We start from the raw sequence: 7,007 nt of genomic DNA, 5'->3' as shown, positions 1-7,007 counted from the left end.
GAGTCCCCAGGTCTCCTCACACTGCTTGCCAAGCAGGTCCCCAACTGGGTCCCCAGAAGCCCACTGAACATTGTAAGGCTTAGCTTGCCGCTTCATTGCTGCTTTTACCCCTCTTCCCCCTATCGGTGATGCGTGTGGTCACCAATCAGAGAGTGAATTTCCTTTGAGTCTTAGTCTTGGAAGGAGTTTGCATTGAGAGGACCCGACCACTTGCCTTGATGTTTCCTAGGAAAGCGATTTGTTTGTTCTGGTAGTAACAGTTCATCTGCCTCTATTGTTTTGAATTTTTCCTGTAGGTCTTTCTTTCAAGAAGTATCTTCTGTTTTTCTCGCCGCTCCAGGCTGGTCTGCTCGTCCTTTCAAGTGGAGATTTCTCCTCTCTGGAGATCTGGATGTGGTTCCGGTTTCTACCTATAGTTTTATGTAATGCAAAGGCTCCGCAAGAAGCCTCCTTTACTGGGTACACTGTAGCTCCAAATTAGGTATTCCAATCAGTTATAGGCAGAAGACGGATTTATAAGCCTTCTAGTGTGATGTTTCTGACTATTCCTTTCTCTCCCCCTCCAGTGTCTACTCTATATTATAATGCAAAGAAAACCAAGATTCAAAAAACAGCCAAGCATCTTAACACGATTCCCCCGACCCATTCCAACCATGACTCAATCCCTGTGTCTCAGATCCCTGCCGTTCCAAGGCTGTGCATATATCATCCTTTATCTCTGTCCATTTGGCTCATTCAAACATGCCCAATTGTTCTCCTATCTGCCCCGTTTCTCCACTTCCCTCTCCCTCCCTGCATATTGCCCCCCTCCCCAGCACCCCAGCGTCCAATCCCTGCCCTGTGCTCCACCCTCCCTTCCACCCATCACCAACTTCCCAGCAGAGGTTGCACTTTTTATTGAATTAAATATGTAAAAATTTCAAGGGTTATTTAAGCTGATGCATGTTTTAAATAATTTTAATTATGAAGTATTTTGTGTCTTGCCTGTTCAACATATCCAGGACCTCTATCATGTCAGCTTTCTTTAGAACAGGTGGAATCCCATCTAAACGCTTCAGAACACATTGCTTACTGTCATAGGATCTCTAGGATGGTGCTATTGTTGATGTTATCTGGCTTTAAGTGCAACAGGATGAAACACTGTCGGCTCTTGAATCTTCCTTACTTTCCCCAGTGTTTGAATCCATCATCCCTTGTCTTCACTGACCCTCTGCTTTACCAAACACCCTCCTCTAGGGACAGGGCTCTCTGGAGGCTGTGAGTAGGTCAGTGCTCTGCTGTGATCTCAATGACTTGTTTTGGAGTCGATGTCTGGGCCTTTTTTCCTATTCTGCCTTGGTCTGGAAGCTTTCTTGAAACCTGTCCACCGTGATTGACCCTGTGAGCATTGAAAATATTGGTGACATAATAATTCTCGTCACAAAACATGCAAGCCATAACAGTAAGGGAGGCTGATAGATTGATGGTGGAGCATGGTACCTGAACATTGGTTGACTCATAGCGACCCTGTATAGGGTTTCCAAGGAGTGACTGCTGACCTTACAGTTTAACCTGACCTTGCAGTCCAGCACATTGACCCGCAGCGCCACACCAGGACTAGGACTCTTAGTTGTCGTTAGGTGCCATCAACTTGGTTTCCACTCATTAGCAATTCCATGGACAACAGAATGAAACACCCATCTGCACCTGCACCATCCTCACAATTGTTGCTGTGTTTGAGCCCAATGTTGCAGCCACTGTGGCAATCTGTCTCCTTGAGGGTCTTCCTTCTTCTTGCTGACTCTCCAACTTGCCAAGCATGATGGCTTTCTGTAGGAACTGGTCCCACCTGGTAACATGTCCAAAGTTTGTGAGATGAAGTCTTGCCATTCGCACTTCTAAAGAGCATTCCGCTTGTACTCCTACCAAGTCAAATTTGTGGGTTCTTCTGACAATGCATGGTTGTTGTTTTAAGTGTCGGCAAGTCGGTTCTGACTCACAGTGACCCTGTAAAGTGTTTTCTGGTGCTTTAAATCTTGGGAGCAGAAAGTTCCATCTTTCTCCACAGAGCAGATGATGGGCTCAAACCTCATACCACTTGGTTCGCAGTCCAGTGCTTGTCATATGGAGTCACTGCACTGGTAACAGAGCTTAAATGATTTACTTGTGAATTTTAGAGAAATTCTCAGCACACATGTTCCGGGAATAGAGTTAACCTTGTGGTGGTTACATAAAGAATTATAAAGCAAGAAAGCAATTATGAGTATATATTCATATCAAAACAAAACTTTTATCACTTAAATGTCACATTCAGAAACGTTAATTCTGTGTACACTTGCTTCAATACAAATGTATACACAAAGTAGTCTTACAGATGTCAAAATTGGTTAAAATATCTGCCAACTGGTTATTTTATGTTGTAGAAAAACTTCCCACATTATTTTTCTTATACATGGTGACAAAGGGTGTTTAAAATGTAAAGAAATACACATAAATATTGACTCTGTATGCCTTTGGGGATTTTCCATTCCTCATAAACCACCTTGTTAGAAATGTTCATTTACTCTTTCCAAAAGTCTTGTAAGGCCTTAAAAAATTATGTGCTTTTGTTGAAGCTTTACAAAGCATTTTAGGTTCCCATTCAGCTATTTCTGCACAGGTTGTTTGTGATGTTGGTTACATTCTTTACAATGTTAGCTTTCTCACTGATGAACCTAATTCCTGTTACGGTTCTTTCTAAAGCTATTCCTTCCTTCTCTCTCTCTTTTTGCTATCTGTTTTTTTCTGTTATCCCCTTCCCCACCACTACCTCACTACTGCCCACCCCTACACCACAGACTGTATCCCACTGTGATGCCCTTATTGATGTTAATTGCTCAATTCCACCATCATCCTTATTCAGCCTTGAGAAAACAACATTTAACCATTGTCAACAATTCTAAGGGTCCTAGCATTGTGACCTCAGCTCCACTCTAACGCCCTCCTAGTACTGATCCTACCATCTCAACACCTTATGCCCACATCCTGCCTCTGGTGTCTGTGACCATGAGCCAGGCTTGGACCCTGTCATCCCTTCCTCATCAGATTTACAACAAGCCTCTATCCCTGTACCTGACCATACTAGTGTGCACGCATTGTGGTGTCCTCTTTGTGCATTCACATATGGATTCTTGCTGGCTCACAAAACATTCAGGTGATTGGTCCCCACAGTCAGAGATACTGATTTAGTCGCTGTGATAGGTAGAAAAATAGTCCACCAGAAGATATCCACACAGAGTCCCTGCATCCTGTGAATTTGACCTTGGAAAAAGGGGCCTTGCAGATGAGGTTAAATTACGGGTCTTGAACTGAGGAATAACTAATCCTGGATTGAGAAGGTGTACATGCTGTCAGTGAATCTTGATAAGAGAGACATACAGATGACAGAGGCAGAAGCAATGCAACCATGGAGGGAGAGACCAATGAGATACAGGACCAAAAGACAAGGTGGCGACCACCACCCACCAGAACTGAGAGAGGCAAGGAACAGACTCTCCCCAGAGTCTCCACATGGAGAGCTGCCCAGTGATCTTGATTTCAGACTTCTGGCTGCCGGAACTCAGAATAAATTTCTGTTGTATTAAGCAGAAATTGCTGTTTAACACATTACCCATTTGTGGTTGTGTGTTCCGTCAGCTTTATGAAATTAACATGGTAGCTTTGAGTGGAAAGGAGGTGCTTTTTTTGGACAAGCACCTAGATGAGTGTGATGGACGTGCTCATCTCTGTTGTTGTTGTTGTCACTGGGTACTATTGAGTTGGTTCTGACTCATAGCAGCCCTGTGCATAACAGAAAGAAAAACTGCCAGCTCATGCGCCACACTCACAATTGTTGCTATGTTTGAGCCAATTGATGTAGCCACTGTGTCAGTCCATCTTGTTGAAGGCCTTTTTTTGATAACCCTCTACTTTACCAAAAATGATGTCCTTCTCCAGGGACTGCTCCTTCCTGATGACATGTCCAAAGTATATGAGACAAACCTCACTATACTTTGACAAACATTGACTTTGGAAATGGGTGTGTCTGCGTTATTTAACTTTAGCCAGTGGGAGATGATACTGAGCATCTTGGGTTGATATGAGAACTGTACATCTCAGAGGTTGCATTGCCTGCATTTCTCAGTCATTGTGATGTGAGTACAACATTAGGTTGGTAGAACAATCTCATTCATTAGTCTGTTTTGCTATAAGGCGTATCTTTGGGGTGGGAGGGGGAGAAATGGAGAAGCTTTAAGAAGCATAGATTTTGTATATTTTTATGTTGAGAACTATTTGAAATTTTCATTAAAATGCTAACTTTTTCATTATTGCTCATTTCCTATTTGTAGTTCATTAAACAACGGATTTTTCATTTCCTTTATATGCCTGGACTCAGACTTGATTGTTTGTTAATTTACTTACACACATCATGCTCTACAAAAAATTTTGAGGCACTTTGTAATATGAATGCACAAATGCAGTGCACATAAAAATATGAAATTAAATTTATAGTTTGATTCAAGTTTAATCAACATAAAATTTGTATATCCAGATCATAAAAATCTATTACGTTCCTAGAATTTGATCCTTATAATCCATTTTACGTCTTCCTTTTAATTTTCACCCTTCCAAAATGAGCTTTTGTTTTTATTAGTACATGCATTTGGATTTCTGAAGTATTTCTGCATATTTACTTGTGTTTGCTTATGTGTGTGGTGTGTGCTATGCAATTTTATCACAGGTATGGGTTTATGTTTGTACTCCCACAGTCAAGATACAAAACAGTTCCATCACTGAAGAGATGTCTTGTGGTGTTGCCCTTTAATAACCACCCATCCATGCCTAATCTCTGGTCATGAGAAATCTATTTACCACTTCAAAAATGTATAAATGGAATCATGCAGGTTGGAGCCTTTTAGGATTGGCTTTTCCATTCAACATGATTCCCTTTGAATCAATCTGAGTGGTGCGTGGGTAATGATGGTGGTTTTGTGCCTGCGCATTGGGTCTGACTCTTAGAGATCCTTTACAGGCTTTCCAAGGCTGTAAATCTCTTACAGGAACAGAAAGCCTCATCTTTCTCCCATGGAGCAACTGGTGGATTCGAACTGCTGACCTTGCCCAACTAGTAACCCAGTATGCTACCAGTGTTTCCTAAGTTGTTGAGCGTACCGAGAGTTCATTCTGTTTCATTGCTAAGGAATATTCCATGGTATGAATGTACATAGAAGAGGCTTTCAGAAAGTTTGTGGGGAAATTCCATTATCTTTTAATCCCATTTTCTCACAAACTTTTTGAAGCCCTCTCATATGTGTTCATAACCATTCATCCTTTTAAGGACATCTGGATTCTTTCTAGTTTTTGGCTATGACCCATAAAAGCTACTGTGAACATTTATGCACAGACTTTTGAGTGAACATAACCACTCATTCTCTGGGATACTGAGTTATATAATAATTTCATGCTTCATTCTATAAGAAACTACTTTCCAGAGAGGCAGTACGATTTTATATTCCCACCAGCAATGTAGGCATGCTATAATTTCTCTGCATCCTTGCCAGCATTTTACATTATCATTATATTTTATTTTAGGCATTTTGATGGGTATGTAGTGATATCTCCCACTGCTGTTTCAATTTACAGTGGCCACTATGTGTCGGAACGGACGCAACTGCACTTAACAACTACAATGGGGTGCTGTGGGTTAATGCACTGCACAGAAATGTCATTTGAACCACAAGGTGGGCAGTTCAAGCTCACCACTCTCTCCTCGGAAACCCTATACAGGGTCGCCATGGGTTGGAACCAACTACAAAGCATTTAACAATAACAGTGGGAATTGATGTTTTTGTTTACATGATATTCATGTTATTTGCCCATTTTAATAAAAATTTCCCTGCTGTTGATTAGTGTGAATTCTTCATACATTCTAGATACTCGTCCTTTGTTAGATTTGTAGGTTGCAAATATTTTGTCCTAGTTTGTTGCCTGTCTTTTCATTCTTTTTAGAGTGTTTCACAAAGCAATTTTTAAGTTTTTTATAAAATTTAATCACATTTTCTTTTATGGAATTTACTTTTAATGTCTGTTCTACGAACAATTTACCCACCTTTTTGTTGGTAAGAGCCGTCACATTGGTTCCAATGTTTAGTGACCCTGTATAGAGTTTCTGAAGAACATCTGGTGGGCTTGAACCACCAACCCTGTGGTTAGCAGCCTAATGCGTATCCCACAGTGCCACACCAGGACTCCAAAATAGTTTTTAATGTTTTGTATTTCAATTTGTAATCTCTTTTGAGTTAATTTTTATAGAATGGATAAGGTTTTTTTTTTGAAAAGGTAATCTTCTGTTGAATTTATCCTGCAACTTTGTTAAAAGTCAGTTGGACATAATTGTATGATTCTATTTGTAGGTTCTCTGTTTTGTTCCATTCAGCTATATGTCTGTGTGTCCCCTAGTACCACAGGGTTTTGATCCTTGTAGCAGTGCAGTAGATCAACTGATTCTTCTCCCTTTTTATTTCTGCATCAAGATTGCTTTAGCTCCTTCAGGTCCTTTGCCTTTCCCTAGAAATTTTAGAATAAACTTGTGTATGTCTATTAAGGCTGTGGTAGGATTTAGGTAAGAGTTGTTTTAAACCTCTTATCAATTTGATGAATTGATAGTAATTAAAATAAAATTGGTAACAATTTCATGCTTTGTTTGATAAGAAATGACTTTTATATGAATAGGTCTGCAAAAGATCTCTTTAAAAATGTAAAAAACAAAGTTGTTACCTTGAGGGCTAAGGTGAGCCTGACCTAAGTTATGATATTTTCAGTCACCTCCTATGCATGTAAAAGTTGGACCATGAATAAGGAAGACTGTACAATTGATACCTTTGAATTTTGGTGTTGGCAAACAATATTGACTACATCATGGATTGACAGAAGAACAAACAAATTTGTCATTGAAGAAGTCCAAACAGAATGCTCCTTAGAAGCAGGGATAGTGAGACTTCGTCACTCAT

The sequence above is a fragment of the Chrysochloris asiatica genome, unplaced genomic scaffold (genome assembly GCF_000296735.1).
Source record: "Chrysochloris asiatica unplaced genomic scaffold, ChrAsi1.0 scaffold00034, whole genome shotgun sequence".
Classification (NCBI taxonomy): Eukaryota; Metazoa; Chordata; class Mammalia; order Afrosoricida; family Chrysochloridae; genus Chrysochloris; species Chrysochloris asiatica.
This window is presented reverse-complemented; position numbering follows the sequence as displayed.